Consider the following 13,426-nt stretch of genomic DNA (forward strand, 5'->3'; position numbering starts at 1 on the left):
AGCACCGAACATCACGTTTTCTCACCCAAAGGGTTGCAATTCTCTCTCTTACTTCACATTCCACACATTTTCACATGTGTAGAGGGAAAAGCAGCTGTGCCGTATTTTTAGCTTAACTAGTTGAAAGGAAAAGCAAAGGAAGCTAAAATCAGAAGCATTATTTTGCACTATTGAGCATATTAATGATGCCTTTCCAACCTCATCAACATTCCCATCAAAACTAACATGTTAATTTATATTCTTCATATAGTACTAATTATGTGTACAGCAGCATGATAACCTGTACAAGGAGCTATCTCATTCTAAGAGATGAAAACATAATGTTCTGATTCTGACCTCATGATGATACGAGTAATGAATTACTCCAAAGAATACTGATTATAATAGGACTAAAATGTGGTCCTTAGAGATGCTTTAAAGATCATGTAATTACGAAAGATACGAAATAATTTTATTTAGAGGTGGTGCCAGTGATGCAAAGTTCATTTGAAAAGTCATAGGAGTAAGGCAATTCTAACTATATAACCCTTCAGTGGTGCAAAGAATGAATGATTTCCATTTGCAAAGAGCCACAGAAGAAACACTACTTTGTGCAATACTGTTTTCACCATCCTATTCTCCTTCAACTATACCTATAACTGAAGTATTTCTTATCTGATCAAATGCACAGATATGTCAACAAAAGCATTAAGTAAATTATATGCATAATTTCTAAGTAGTAATGACAAAAAAAGGGTCAAAATATTGATTTACCAATTTTTCATACTAAAGAACAGCCTGAATTGCATGCAATGTCTTGTATAGCCCCATAATCCAGAAGTTTCAGCAATATTTAGCTGAGAAAACAAAAAAGCTGCACTCCACAGATGTATGTTGTCTTCTTCAGCTCTAATGGAGGCCACCCAGCGGACAGGTACAGGAGTAGATATATGTTCTCTGGGCACCTATGGGTCTTTATAAAAGGATTTGTGAGGAGATGAGAGTGGGAAAAGGGTTTCTGTGCCTTACTGCTTTAGCTTTGACTTTTTCTTTCAGACTACTAGGCAGGAATTTTGCAGCTGCTGTTGGAGACAGCTCTCAAAGAGCACTGGGAATGTCCAGCTTCCAAGCAGCACACGCACTGCTGATGCTGCTCTGACAATAAATGGGGTTTGAAATAGCATTTGCATCATCTGGAGCTGCTCTTTCCCAGCGCACAACCAGCCTTTTCTCTCTTAAGATGCAGCACCTCCACAGCAAGATTTACATTCACACAGCATTCTGAGGAGTTTTAACATAAATACATATTTTGACAACTTTAAGCCTAACCAGTTTGAAAATTCAGCTAGAAGTACTGCAGGTACGTAATATATCATATGGGGTTAGCTGAGACAAAGGTTTAAATAACAGCACCCTTGAGAAATTCTGTAAGATGGGTGCAGGTTCAAAATATATATTAGACTCACCTACAATCTCACATGTGTAAATAATATGAAAAGCCACTGAGATATGTGCAGTAATTACAGTGTAAAACAAGATCAGCATCAAGACCACTGAAGATTTCTCAACCACAAAATTACACTGCTACAACAATCTTCAAAGTCAGTTGCAATACACCATATGAACCATCAGGTAGAAGAGCTAAGACAGAATGCAATAAGAAAAGGTCTATGAGAGATAATGCTTTTCTTGTGTTAGTTCATCTCTTGCTTTATACAAATCTCTGACCTCTTAAAGCAGACTTCTGTTTACACACTGAAATATAGGCCTTCATTTTTTCACACACAATAAAAATTTCAAGTAATTTGTATACTTACGGCAATCTCAATTTTAGCCTCCAGGGGTTAGGGCTTGGAAATGTTTTTACTGCTTACATTTTCTTTGTTACTTTATAATTCTCCTTTTTAATAACCTTGAACACAGTGACCCCAGGTGGCAGATACAACGATGGCTGCTTTCAGAAGCCGAGCCAGACCTTCATATTTCATCACAAGGCTGAGAAGTCTGTATCCTAACACAGAGTCCCCAGTGCCAGTCCAGGACAGCTCAGTCCCTGCTATGGGACTGGGGAAGGGTTCATTCCAAGCAGATCAGTAAAAGTCCTTACATGACAGAGCAATAGGTCCTGTTAAGGTTTTTATCTCAGAACAACCATTCCCCATTTATGCATGGAGGTTTCTCTAATAATGCAGCCTTCAGCTTTACTTGAGTGCTGGAAGGAGTCCAGCAGCACAAACCTCTATATCTGGGCTAATTCAGGCTGCTGAGAAGCCAGGTGAGGTACCCGGCACAGATCCTCATACTGCCACGGCCAGGCAGTTGCTTTGCCCTAACTCAACCATTTAGGTAGTTCTGTACTACCAGCTTGCTCTGTAGACATGCACAAAGTTGCTTATCAAAATGAGACATAGGTCTAGATCCAACAAAAAATGTTAAGTATTCTCCAACACCTTGATTTTAATAGGACTTGGGCATCTTAATGCCTTTCCAAGCCTCAGCTGCCTCATTTCACTGTTCAGCTGCCTCAACAGCTTACTGTTTTTTCTCATTATACTGCCTGGAAAAAAATTCAGCTGCAAGAAGTTTGCATTTTGTGACCAACAGTGTAAACCAGCATTAACAGTAGGCAGACAACTCACAGTAGCTTTTCCATCTTTAAGAACCTGTTTTATTTCACAGGTAGAACAGCTCAGTGAGTCATCTCTGTTCTGTGCAAGCCACGCAGCAGCCAGAGCATCTGTAAGGCTTTGTTCAGAGACTGCACTCCAGAAGAGAAAAGCGTGCTTTAGAGTTGATGTAAACAAATTAATTTAAGTATAAAGGGAGACTTTTCAAGCTGCTCACCAAAAAAAAAAGCTGCCTAACACTATTTATTACACGGTACTTTAATTTGTATCAATTAGCCATCACGTTCATGCACAGCATTAATTAACTTCATGTGTGTGATTTTTAGTCTTGAGCCAAACCAGCTCTGAGAGGGAAGGAAGCACAGGGTACGCCAATACCTTTCCAGTGAGAATACTCACTGATTGCTAAAGAGCTCCCTAATGACAATGAAACTATCCTGCCATTGCCAGAGGGTGTCACTACGGCACTAGAACAAAGCAACAAAGCAAATAAAATGGATAAACAAGAAATGTGAAGAAGCTCAGCAGAAATAAGCTCTATGTAACCTTCACATGAATTGTTTATCATTTCACCCCTGGGCTTTAAGAACACGGTTCTAGAGTCTAAGAACAATATAACTCTATTTTCTTTTCCTCCCTGTATCTCTTATGCTCTAATCTGATTTCTAACACAAAGTATTGGAAGGAAGAAAGGAACTACCTATTAGAGCTGTTTGCAGAGTCTCCATTGTTCCCACACAATTTAACCTTGTTTTCCATGAAAGCATCCTTTGAAAATGAAACCATTCTCAGTGCACATCGTTCACATTCACAATAACTGTATTCGTCAGGCAATTGTTTTAATAGGAAGTTGCTGCAAAACAAATCTAAATTTTCTGACATAATGATATATAGCCCAGCCAATTAAAAAGAGCCTACACTGAGCATATTAAAGTGAAGATCAGATCTCAAGTGCTGAATTTGGCTAAAATCCTAAACCAGAAAGGGAATAAAGTCCCAAAGCCAAAGAGCACAGTAAATGAAAACACTCAGAAGCCAGTGAAAATAACCTGCAACATAAGGAAGATCCCAAGGTCCACTAAATTAGTAGGTTTATTGTCTTTCTAGTCTAAATGCAGTTTACTTACTACCAAAAAAATGCGAGGAGTCAGATGACCATGAACCTATATAAATATGGTATATGACAGCCAAGAAAACTTGATAAATGTTGGAATCTATGAAGAACTCAATTAGGACATGTATGTAAGGGATCAGACATTAAAAAGGTGTGTGTTGCTAGCTCCTGCTCTGAAGAGGACTGTCAGTATCAGAGGGTGGGGTGAGTGTGAAAAGGAGAGCCTGAAGTCCCAGACCCCACAACACATTGCCCAAGCAAGTGAGCAGCTTTATTTCAAGCTATGTTTTAGTACCAGGGTAAACCGACTGACATTGCTGAGGACAGTTTTGATTAGGAAGGGCTGTTTCCGCAAAGTGCTGCAAAGCTCTTGTCAACCTGTCAAGGAATCAAATCCTGTGCTCTAATAATAGAACAATAATTTCATATTCTTGGAAATAAGTTCTAGTCAAAGCACGGGATTTAATAAATAAGAGATTAAATATAACACATGACATACCATTAAAGAACAGCAAGTAAACTTGGATGAAACACAACTTATCACTATTTTAAACCAAGTTTCTAAAAGCAAAGGAGAATCTGCATGGATGTTGTAACCATGTTGCAGAAAGCAGCTGTATGAGGAACACGGGTCAACTGTGGTGATGAAACTGTCAGGACTTGAAATTAGGGCACCACTACAATATTTTAACATAGTAAATCCAGTCTATTGTGGTGAAGGTTCAGTTGTCTGTTCTGGGAATTATCAGGATGTCAAAACGCCAAGGTCTGTTACTGGATATTAAAAAGTAATTCCCATTCAACTCATAAGGTAGTGATGTGCCTCTGCTAGGGAAAAGAATAGCGAGAATTTCAACATCTTCTTACAAATCTTTTAAACAAAGAATTTAAAAAGTAAAAATTAAATTCAGAAAATATGTAAATATGTTGGTTTGTTTCTCTTGTTTCTCCTTGACTTTTCCTGACAAATAGATCCCACAGACTATCAGACATATGAAAAATACAAAGATGTGGAAACCTGAGCTGGAATTTGGCTTAATGACAGCAAAATGGAGAGAGGGCTGTCACGAGATCTAGCCTTAATGTGGGACCTGTAGTAACTGTAAATATAAAATAGTCTACCAGGACAGTAAAGTGCTTTCCTATTAATGAGAATTAAAGCTCTAGATTGCACAGTTTATTCTGCTTACCTCAATTATGACATCTGGAAAATCTATTTATCTCAGCCTTTACTCTAGGACATTCATTCACATTAACAAAGAACTTTCAAATCCTCTGGGGTCGTGATATAAATCTACTTTTTCACACAGTCATATCCACAAACAGAAGAATAAACTAAACTTGATTCTGCAAACAGTGATGATAATTGCCAATCAGATGGCACAGGATCAGGACTTAGGAGTACAGGGCACAAGAAAGTAGGTTATATGTGATGAGTAAGAGTTTTTTATAAGAAGCCATCACTATGCACTGCTTGGAAATACTGAAGTAAATAACTCAGGAGCAAGCTTGAGCCAGCATGGCTCTTTGGGCAAGAAAACACAGCATTCGGTGCTGAGGCACCAGTCTCATCTTCTGATCAGCAGCACCCTGCATAAAGCAAAGTAGAAGGCTCAGGGTACCACTTGCTGCGTGCTTCACCTTCTCCATCAGCGGCAAGATCAGTCATGCTGTGCAGCATTGAGTTAACCAAAGAACAGATGCTAAGGCAACTACAGCTTTCCTAATAACTAACTACTAACACAGACTACAAAATCTCAGAGGCTCCTGAATAATATCCCATCCTTTGTAATTGAACTAAAACAACAGTTTAGCAAGAGACCTAAAATGTGTCTATTTCAGGTGTCCAAAAATCAGTCAGGCTCCAAGTCATAACAGCTTGGCTTTCAGGCATACCGAAGTCATACAAACGTTTTGTTCACAAGAGATGGTTGCTGACTCTTTGTTAAGTGAAATAAATTTTCATGTCGTCACATTTTGCCATCTTTGAAAAAAACACCCCACAATATTCTGGAGCACTTCAGAAAGTGCTCCAAGAACTAGCAACAGTGGAGAGCCAAGCTTGATCTGAAGGCTTCATGCAATGGAAAATCTGCCACATCCTGAGCTAATTTAAATTATGGATCAGTTCCCTGATTACTCTAAAAGAAAAACCTAAACTTTTCCAGTCTGAATGTGCCCAACTTCAGCCACCAGCTTTTGGATCTCGCATGCCTCTGTCTATTAAAGACACTGTTGCTATCACCCACCTTTCTCTTCTAGACATGATCAATTCACCTTCATTCTGCTTTGTTAAACTAAATACACTCTCCACATACAAAACTTGGAAGATGCTGACTGCCTTAAAATAGCATCCAATGCTGTTTTCTGGATACATGCTATTATATTTTCTATTTAATGCACCACGCGGAGGAGTGTGTTATACTTTTCTAATGCAAATTTCATCTGTCAACAAGCATGTCTTCATATTGCTTATAAATCAGAAGTTGAATAAATATAAAAAATAAAATCCCTACAAAGAAAGTGATCGTTTTGTGAGGTTTTTTTTTTTAATTTCTGAAAGCAAAAGGCAAATTGAAAACCCAACTTATTTTTCTGGCTTTTTTTAAAGAAAAACAGAGAGAAAAGGAATCTGGTGGTGCCAAAGGGTTAAAGTATCCCATTTCGGGCAGTCTGAATATCTGAATTTAGCAGCTGACAGTGCATGGTGTGTCAGTCTCTTACAGCTGTTCCAGTTGATTCAAAGACCATCTTTGTTTCTTGAAATCTTAGCAACTGTTACTTTTTTCCGAAGACAATGATAGACCAGCTGTTACCTCACAAGATGCGATGTACTTCAGGTCAAAGTTTTTAGTAAGGAACTTGTAAAACAAGAACTAAATCATTGTTTGGGTTTTTCAGATATTTTTTCATTAAAACAGAGTTAGCAGCCTAACAGTCAAATAACTTACACTTGGTATTTGCATTAAGTGCGCTGGAATGACAGAGAAATTTCATCTGGTTGTTGAGCTGAATCCTCTTTTTCTATAAGAACAAAACCCACCATTAAACCTTGTAGTATTATAGATTATTTTTTGTTTGGGTTGGTTTCTTTCTGTCTTTCCAAATGCAGTGTTACTAAGCAGATGTCATCTCATAATGAAAATGCACAGGTCTAACCATTCAGAACATAAGATGGGGATTTTCAAGAGAACCTTATAGGAGTTAAATGTTCACTTCCCACTATATATCAATCAACGTGAATATCTAGTTCCTTTAAGCTCTTTGAACATCCTCTTCTAAATGCATAACTAAGCAACTTAATCGTACAGTTGATCCTCCAGTACCGGTACCAGCAATATTCCCACTTGAGGACACGTAGGCTTTCAAAGCCAGTCAAGGTTGCAGAATCAGTCACCTAATGAAGACTTATTAGAGTAGAAGTAACTGTTGACAGGTTACCTACGACCCTTGGGGGAGCTGGGGGGGGGAGGAAGCATGATTTTAAGGAGCCTTAGTTGAAATACACCCTTGTTTGCCTGTGCACAAAGGCAAATTACTGCTTCCAGCTGCTCTGATGCAGAAGACAAAGACTTGCTGAGATGAGTGGATGTTCTTTTATTCAACCTTTGTGTTTAATTCTGGAAAGCCTTAGCATTGAGTAATGCATTTTCAGAACCATTGCCAACTAATTGTTGTGTACAGAAGCACACAAAGGCACGGTCATACATACTGCAGTGGTAGAAAAAAAAATTTACAAGGCCTGTTAAATTTGGCAGTGGTCTTATTTTTTCTATTTTATAGAGAGAGAGGTAAGTTTAGACTCAACATTTTTTCATAAGCATGCATGAATACTATTTGTCTTAGGCTATTTTTTCTAGATCTAAAAAGGATTTATGTAAATTACTTCTCCACTTTAACTCTGTTTTTCAGAATGGGTGACATACTGCCCATATGTAAACCACTACTTTATGCAGAATTAAAAATAACTACCATTAGGAATGGCACCGCTAGTATTTGTGATGAAGAATATAAACTGTCTAACAAAACACTGAGAGTATTTGTTTCTCAAGATAAAATTATCCATAAATACCAAATGTGTGTGCTTTTAGTTATGTTTAAGAGAATAACCTATCTACCAGGCCAAATATTGACAACACAAAAAGTACATCCCTAGTACAAACTCTGTATGCTGTCAGGCTATTGTAAAGGGATTGATACTAAAGCAGATACAATCTCCTGATGACTGCTGAGAGCAGAACTTCGCATAACTAATTTAAAGACTGCTGCCTGCAGGCACCACAATGGTAATTAAAGACAATAATTCTTGGATAAATGAGATGGATGTACTGGAAAATATAGCCAGTGTTAAATTCATGGCTAATCCTTGAATGGAGAATTGGATCGTTTATTTTCCAAACGGCTGGGCAATTCTACCTGGTTTCATTTCCATCTCTGCTGCCAGATGACTGCTGCCTCCAAAACCCATAACTTTTTCTAGTTTAAGTAGTATTTTGCGTTGGCAAGTTCCAATTCAACAGGACTGAATGTGCTTCCATTTAAACACATGAATAGTTCCTTTGACATCCATAGCAAGTCAGTGGAACAACTCAGAGTTAAACATGCGCTTTTAAATACCATGCTGAATCAAGGCCATAAACAAGGCATAAAAGGCACAAAGAAAAGCTGGATTGCCAGGCAGTTTACCTGGAAAATACCTTGGTGTCATCCAAAGAGGGAAAGCCTTGTCAAGCATGCCTTGGTTGATCTGAGAGATGAGTTTCCTCTTCTTGGCTGCTTACAAGTAGAATTCAAAGGACAGGCTAATCATCTAATATGAAAAAAATCTCCCACGCAGAGACCAGTCTCTTTAGTACCAAATCTGTTACACATACATGTAACTTGTATATGTACATCTCCTCTGCCCCCAAGTTACCACAGTCTGTTGACCATTTCCTGGAGTTCCAGCACAGGTGGGACATTCATGCCTCTACAAATCTTCACGGGATGGAGCCCGCCCCACTGTGCACCCTGCACAAAGTGCATTGGCATGATGCTGTCATCCTTCTCTCTCTGTTGCTACTCCCAAGAAGGAGGGAAAAGAAACCCCTCCAACAATTTGGTCCCAAAAAATCCTAATATAACCCAAGGAAGTCATGTTATTGACTCAACAAAGCCCTCCACCCCCCACTCTGCCATGCCTTGCTGTGCAATTTCTCTCTCATCTTATTCTTTCTTTTCATCTCTCATCTTCTGAGTGGCTTAGCTCTACATTTTGAGCACTCTTGGCAAGGAACAATAGCTCATTACAAAAGTATTCACACCATCTATTTCCATCCTCTGACTGTCCAATGACTAGTAAGGGAAATTAAGGTGCAGACTTGCCATAACTTAATTTGATTTCGGTCCCTGCTGCTGCCAAAAGGGAAGGTCCTGCCCTGCCCTGCCCTCTCCTCCCTTCAGCTAGGCAAAGTATTTCTGCAGCCAGGTAGGGGGTGGGAGGAAGGACCTGATCTGACTGAAAACTAACCCTCCAGGGGAGGATCACTTTTCAGAGAGCTGATCTGGCTAACCTTGGCCATGAGAGCAATAGGACCATGCAGCCAAGATTTGGCACTCACTGTGTTACTTCCTCCTTTGGTACCAGCTCAGAATTTGGCTTAAATCAATGGTGAAACCATACCCTGAGGCTCTTAACTGAGGTGTTTTGAGCACCAGCTAACTTAGATGCCTACAGCAGGCAGAGTCAATATCCCCCCTTAACATCCATGTGGTTTTAGCACAACACGGACTCCAGGAGATACAGAAATACTAATGCAGTATCACAGAAAGGGCATTTTTCTTGCACTCTTCTGCACACTGTAGGCATATATGAAGCACAGGCAGAAGCCAGATCTGTGTTTGTTTTTTAACAAAAGAGTTAAGTTACAAATGCAAGGAAAATACAGGATGTGTAATGACTATGTCATAGCTGTGGCATCCTGTTTCTAAAATATCTTGCTCCTGGATGGTGCCGTCTTAGGTTTCTTCCACATGTATGAGGCTTTCCAGCTGGCCTGCAGCCAGTGCTTTAATAAAACATGGTATTATGCATAAGTGAATACAGCTTATAGCAATAATAACGTCCTTGAAATTCACTAATCACCAGAAGTTTCACGAACATTTTAATATGAGATCAACAGGACAACAACTAAAATTCATCTGTTAGCTATGGAAAACCACTTTTCTCATGTTAGACTATGCCTGTACTAAAAAAACTACCCAAACCATTATTGACCTGGATAAAGAGTATGTTTTCTGAATTTGAAGACAATACCTAGCTGTAAAAGAGTTGCAAGCACTTCATAAAACAACATTAGGATGTAAAATTATTACAAATTGAAGAAATGGTCTGAGAAAAAAGATATACTTCCAATAAAGACACAACAGCTAAGTATATTTGTGTAGGAAAAATCAATGGTGTAAATACATGGTGAAGATTCACTGCCAAGGTAGCATTTCTGCAGGAAAGGATCCAATGATTCCAGTGATCACATGCTAAGTAGGAGTCAACAATATCTTGTTGCTGTGAAAAATATAAACAAACAAGAAAGAAGTGGACCAAGTGGAGAAAGTTGAGACCAACAAAAATGGTCAGTGGTCTGAGGAACCTGGTCTGCAAAGGAAGATGGGGAGAATTGGATTCATCTAGCTGAGAAAACAGAAGATGTGTGAAATAACAATAACCCTTCAAATAGGTTAGAAAAAGAGAAAAGAAAAATGTATAGAGGAAGAATACACCAGTTTCCGACTACTGAGGATACAAGAATTCAAAAAATAGAGCTAAGAGACTTCTTCCATCCAGAGGACAAACTAAATTATGTTCAAAGAGATTTGCCTAACCTGTTCTTAACAATTATAGATTCTACAAGCTGTTGAAGTATCCTTACCACTAGAAAGTATTTCCACGTGTCCAGTTTACATCCATCTTGTATAATTTAAGCCTAATTCTGATGTTTTGTCTTCACAGAACACAGATACCTGATTACTCATTTCCCTTCTGTGGCAGCCCTTAATACAAGTTAAGAATGTTATTGTGTCTTAATGCTGAGGAAATCTTAATTTGGACACTAATGTCTTTCAAATAGAATATGTTTATGCCCAGTGAGTCCCTATAGGACCCTACTTTGCCACCAGTCATGGCTTACAAAACTGCCTGAATTGCAGAACACAGGTTACTTAAAATACCTTTGTAAGAAGGTAGTAGAACATTTTTCTGAAATGCTAACAGCAAGATGATGGTATCTACAACTTGCCTCCAATTTTATCTACAGTATCACAGCAGCATGTGCTCTCCACAATGTTTGGGAGGATGTTGGGAAAAGGGTAAGAATTTTTGCTTGAGGAAAGCTCTTGGTTGGCTTGCATGCCCAGTACAAGTGCCAATTTTCATCTTTACATCTTGGCCCTGACAAGCATAGAAAATAAAAAATGCCCTTTATTCTCATACCTTTGCCATGCAGGCAACACACAAGAGTAAATGCAATGCTGTATGTTGCTGTAATAAATGCAGTAGGTTTTTTTACTGTTTAGTTCATTTGTTGTTGCTTTTTTTGCACCTTTATAAAAGTTCAATATTCTAGTAAAAGCATTAAATACAGTTTCCTGACTCTTTGTTTCCAAAGCAGTTTCACACCAGTATACTGTTCAAACAAACCAGTTTATTATTAATCCAAGTAATAAAATATACAAAAATATTCTGAAAGCTGTTGTAGGCATTACAGCTGCCTCTACATTAGTAATAAAGAATAAATGCTTGTAATAATTATGATATTAGTGAAAATGCCAAAAGTGGAGTCTGGAAGTACATGTTAAATATTTATCTACTCTCTTTACTCCTCGATGAACAAGTTTTACATAGCTTTTACATACAAGTTTTACCTAGTATTTACATACAGATATGGTGAACGTTTAACCATTCCACTTATTTATGTGGTCAGAAGGCTGCCGAACTTCTGAACAGGGACTGGCAGACAAGGCTTGTGACTCACAGCAGAGCAGACAGGCACTGGTGACATCTTGGAGCAAGGACTGACACTCCTGCTGCTCTCAAGTCCTGCTCTCTCACCCACTGGTTGTGCTTCAGTTATATTTCCTTCTCCTCCTTGACAATCATCAGCTTTGGGTCCATCTTCCATTCCCACAGCAGGTCACCTCTGAACCGTCTCACTGCCCCCATCTCAGTGGCTGCCCCTGTCCAGTAGAGATAGAACATTCTGTCAATAAAATGATGAAAAAATATCTTTCATTTTTATCCAGAGAATGAAAATGAACAATCTCTTCCTTTTTTTTCCCCCTTTACTATTCAAGATCATGGCAAAGCCAAGTGGGTGTACTTGTATTCCAGCATTACATGCTGAACCGATAAAAATTCTTACTAGCAACACTGCCAGGTTAGAAGAGATTAGGACAATCAGACTAGCCCCTTGTCACCCATTTTGACTTTATACACCATTTCACAACTAGGAAGCCTTAGAGGTTGTTAATCTGCTGGATATCCAAGAGTGGGAGAGGAAGTAAAATGCTGCCAAGTTATGGGTGTAATTCTGTCTTTGCATAGATAGAAATCATTCACTGCCTGCTGACTGAACAAAACCAAAGCAGCAGAGAGGGCATCAGTATCACGCACACTGCCTTGCTGATTTCTTCCATATGCAAAACTCTTCAGCGTCACAGACGAAAAGAAGGGGGAAAGTTTATGCAAACAGTCTTCAGAATGTATCTGAACCATGAGATCACATTGGAACCAGGAGGGATAAGATCAGCAAAGAACTTCTTCCCCTTATTCAGCCATTAGAATCTATAGCACAGGCCACCTAAGACAACACTTGAATGTTATTAAGTGTAACTTCTCACCAGCATTCTAGAGGGACATTACAAAGACAGATGCACCTTCTGAAATATGCACTTCTACAAGGTCTGTAATTTCATCTTTTTATTAGGTACAAATGCCATAACCAAGGATTTTATTTATTTTTTTTTTGCTGGGACTTCCTCTTGGATTACAGGTGCAATGAAGAGCAGAGAAACAAGATGGCTTCTGCCCTCAACTGACATTAAAGACAAACTGTTGCAAAGAACATAATCTATAAAAAATAAATTTATGTTTATAATGCAGAAATTCCCTCACAGTTAATGTTGCCATTTCGCTTTTCCCCAGTATAATGAAAGAGAGGGTGAATACCTCTTACCTGGCTGAACATCCAGCTCCAGTGATATCTTCTCTCAAGGCTGTTCATCCTTGAAGAGGCTGCAGAGCAATTCCTAGTTCTTCTGGGTGCACAGCCTGCACAGCGCTGTCTTCTGTATCAGAAGTTGTTCTGTGGTGTGAGGAGCTCCTTCAGAGTTGTCACATGAGAAGCTGTTTTGCAGGACTGCGCATATATATATATAAGGCTTTGGTGAGCACCAAGCCAGGACCAGAGTTGCTGATTTTGCAGTGATCATAACTAGCAGATCTTTAGAGTGCTCATTGCCTGGGAAAACTGTCCTCTTGATGGTCATCTCCACAGCTTCTACATGTTTGCACACCAGTATGAACTATGCTTTTCCAGAAAATTTTGCTGTGGTTACATCTGAGCTTAATTAGCCCACCTAATGAAACCCTTTGAGCAGTCTCTTCCAAGAGTTTTTGAGTGGAGTCACAAAGGAAGTGGAGTACAGCAAAAATACAGAAAGAAGGGCAAAA

General features: G+C 38.9%; 1 protein-coding gene across 5 annotated transcripts in view; it reads right to left on the bottom strand.

The window, feature by feature from the left end:
* The window catches only part of PRKAR1B (protein kinase cAMP-dependent type I regulatory subunit beta), a 103,129-nt gene that overhangs the window by 65,635 nt on the left and 24,068 nt on the right, over positions 1 to 13,426 (bottom strand). The gene's annotated exons all lie outside the window — the stretch shown is intronic.

Source organism: Accipiter gentilis, chromosome 33 (genome assembly GCF_929443795.1).
Source record: "Accipiter gentilis chromosome 33, bAccGen1.1, whole genome shotgun sequence".
Classification (NCBI taxonomy): domain Eukaryota; kingdom Metazoa; phylum Chordata; class Aves; order Accipitriformes; family Accipitridae; genus Astur; species Astur gentilis.